Source organism: Apium graveolens, chromosome 7 (assembly GCF_009905375.1).
Source record: "Apium graveolens cultivar Ventura chromosome 7, ASM990537v1, whole genome shotgun sequence".
Classification (NCBI taxonomy): Eukaryota; Viridiplantae; Streptophyta; class Magnoliopsida; order Apiales; family Apiaceae; genus Apium; species Apium graveolens.
In genome coordinates this window covers 5,861,112-5,864,976 of record NC_133653.1, presented here as the reverse complement: position 1 = coordinate 5,864,976, position 3,865 = coordinate 5,861,112, and the positions used below count along the sequence as shown (strand labels likewise).

The following is a 3,865-nucleotide window of genomic DNA, read 5'->3' as shown; positions in this document are numbered from 1 at the left end:
CAGAACCAAATGAAATCTCCCAAAAGTATCGTGTTTACTAGAAACAAAATCACCATGGGGCAAACCTATTTGGTTCTTATGACAGTTGCATGCAAGTGAAGCTGGTCCAATCATATTTGTATTTAAATACTTTACCTTACGTCCTTACATATAAGTCAAACATTCACTTTGGTTCAAGATTCCTAAAATTATTTTGAATTTGAAATTTTCAATCTAAGAGGCAACTTGCCATATAAATATGTAGTTTGTTTCATAATCTTTCCCAGCTAGATACATGATACTTAAATAAATTCTAAGATCTGATTGGGGCAGAGGCCCAAATGATGTAAGCGGCAATACCTCGACGGGGTTGCCATTGCCACATCCAGGAATACTCAATAGCCTGCTCAACGGTTGGGGTAACGGGGGGATCGATATCGTCAAAGTCTAAACCATCCCAAAGGCCTTCTAAAAGCATATGATCCGGCTGGAAAATAATTGAATCGTCCTCTCCCGAACAAATTAACTCGAAAGGCTGTATAGTACCCAATACCGTCTATATCCATTAGTCTCTCAAGAAACGGACCATCTGCCATCTCTTCAAACTCTTGTGCATAAACCATAGCAAATTCCAAAAGAACACTTCCTTCCCTACGGATAGCACCCAATCGCTCAATGTCTTCATTAGTGCAAATAAGAACGGTGAATGGAGTTACCGGGAGTGCTAGCCGCATCTGGATATAGTTGGCAACATCAGTGTATATGGTTTCTCTGTTTAATGGTTTGGCGAAACACTCGAGAAGACACTTTAACATCCGTTGGAAATTGTTGAGACCGTTCACTTGAAAACGAGGAATATGATAATGCTCCATCCGGTGACCTAAACGATCATCTGTAATACCGAGTTGTTCAAATATCGGTTTCATGTCTTCCAAAGGAGGATGAGGTGGTATTGGTGCTTCATTAAGTACAGCTGTGAAATGAGTCAACGACAAATTATGAATATATTAAAAAAATGAAGCTGTGAACGAAATTTGAAACTTAAATTTCTAATTAATCAATCAGATAGTTCAAGAATACCTTGAAATTCCTGTTGAATTAGTTCTAAAGCCACTAAAAAAAAACGGCTAAATACAACCGCCCAAAAAACGGTTGTATTTAATTAAATTCGACCGTTTTCGGTTGTATTTAGCTAAATACGACCGGTTTTTGGACCGGTTGTATTCACCGCGGCTAAATACAACCGGCTAAATACAACCGCACCCGGTCAAATTTGATTTTTCAATTTCAATTTGAAAATCCCCCTGAAAATTTAAATTTTTGTAAAAATTCAAAACGCCCGCCTAAAATATAAATTCGATTGTATATAGTTGAAAATCTGGTTCTAAATTCGACCGCATTCGGTCAAATTAATAAACAACAAATTTAAAAAAATAAAATAAAACCCATCACCGGAATCTTGAATCTAAAATTTTCCGCCAGTCTTCTCCGGTGAATCAGAATCCGGCGAATCTAAAACCTAGCCAAACAACTACCAAATTAATGTGACAATTATATTTTTTGACGATCTATAATATCATGCTAACAGAAAATATAACTGAACAACGTAGCACAACATCCGACCAAACTCCGACAACAAAATTTCGGCAATCACAAATTTGAATCAAAATTTAATCAAGCAACATAAGAAAGCAATAACGACATCATACAAATATTTTATACTAAATATTAAAACAACAATGACTCAAGAACTGTGGCGGCCGATAAACACAAAAATCATTAAAAGAAAGGGGAAGGGGGTTGTGAGTTTGTCCAAAAAAGAAGCAGGGGAAGGGGGTCGGCTCCTTTCTTATTCTTCTGCTTGCGTGGTTCTTCACCAAAACGCCGGCGTTTTCCGATTTCGGGTGCTATGTTCGCCGTTGCTTGTATGTATATGTATATATTAACGAGTGAGTGATGGAAGTACAAGAAGGAAAAGGGTTCATGATTGGTTAATAAAAAAGAATCAGAAGAGGAGTGTATGATTGATTAATAAAAAATAATTAGAAGAGAGGTCAGGGAGGGGTTGTGAAATTTTCGCCGGAAAGGGGTGGTATTGCTGTGGGTGGTATTGCTGTGCACAGTGAGTAATAAGGAAGGCAAATGGTATTGTTTATTAGTGGTAAAAAGATAGACAGAGGTGATGTCAGATGGTTCTCCTTCTCTCCTTTAAGTCAACGATTCAGATCTCTCCTTCCTTTAATCGAAGGGCTGTCAATTCATATCATGGTAATGATCCGAATGCTATGATTTTATCCAATTATAACTTGCCACCTGATCCATGGCAAATAATTTACCAGTATTATAATTCAAATTACTCTTCCCTAACCCATCAAGTCATTTGATCTCCACAATAAATAAAATATTACTTCTATCTAATAAAATAAATTATAATTTTATCTGATAAAAATAAATTATTTTTAACTAAAAAAATTTAAAATTATCCCAAATACTCTAATATCTTGAAATTTATCAATAAATTTTATTAAATATTTATGATTTGATCAAAATAAATTATTTTTAACTAGCAAATTTAAAATTATCCCCAAAAATCAAAACATCAGTATGGGACTTAGCATTATTAAGAATTACTGGTTAAATTATTGGTTGACTGTTAAAATAGCAAACCAAATACATTTATTTTTTTTCTAAAATTTTTATCATATCACTAAAATATATAGATCATGATCAGTAACGCTGAATTATTCATAAGTATTTTTTAAAAATATTAATGAATGATCCAACCGTACGGATGTCAAAATCAGTATACTTTAGTGATATGACAAAATTTTTAGAAAAACATAAATATATTTGGTTTGCTTTTTTAACATTCAACTAGTAATTTGACCCGTACTTCTAACTAGTGTTTAATCCCATATTGATATTTCAATATTTTTAAAAATATTAATGAATGATCCAACCGTACGGATGTCAAGCTCTATATATTTTAGTGATATGACAAAAAATTTAGAAAAAAATAAATATATTGAGTTTTCTTTTTTAACAGTCAACTAGTAATTTGACCACTACTTCTAATTAGTGTTTAATCTCATATTGATGATTCGATATTTTTAAAAATACTAATGAATGATCCAACCGTACGGATATCAAGATTAATATATTTTAGTGATTTGACAAAAAATTTAAAAAAAAAATAAATATATTTGGTTTGACTTTTTAAGAGTCAAAGAGTAGTTTGACCAGTACTTCTAACTAGTGTTTAATCCCATATTGATGTTTCGATATTTTTAAAAATATTAATGAATGATCCAACCGTACGGATGTCAAGATCTGTATATTTTAGTTATATGACAAAAATTTTGGAAAAAAATAAATATATTTGGTTTGCTTTTTTAATAGTCAAAGAGTAGTTTGACCAGTACTTCTAACTGGTGTTTAATCCCATATTGATGTTTCGATATTTTTAAAAATATTAATGAATAATCCAACCGTACGGATGTCAAGATCAATATATTTTAGTGATATGACAAAAATTTTAGAAAAAAATAAATATATTCGGTTTGCTTTTTTAACAGTCAACTAGTAATTTGACTAGTACTTCTACCTAGTGTTTAATCCAATAATGATGATTCGATATTTTTAAAAATATTAATGAATGATCCAACATACGGATATCAAGATCAATATATTTTAGTGATATGACAAAAAATTTAGAAAAAAATAAATATATCTGGTTTGCCTTTTTAAGAGTCAAAGAGTAGTTTGACCTGTACTTCTAACTAGTGTTTAATCTAATATTGATGTTTCGATATTTTTAAAAATATTAATGAATGATCCAACCGTACGGATGTCAAGATCTGTATATTTTAGTTATTTGACATAAATT

The 3,865-nt window shown here is 31.7% G+C and overlaps 1 long non-coding RNA gene across 1 annotated transcript; it reads right to left on the bottom strand.

The window, feature by feature from the left end:
- Window positions 1-225: 225 nt before the first annotated feature.
- Window positions 226-2,205, bottom strand: LOC141673208 (uncharacterized). The gene is made up of 2 exons (XR_012555815.1): window positions 1,060-2,205; window positions 226-952 (listed from the first exon to the last, which is right to left on the bottom strand). It is a non-coding gene; the product is annotated as an uncharacterized LOC141673208 (long non-coding RNA).
- Window positions 2,206-3,865: the final 1,660 nt, after the last annotated feature.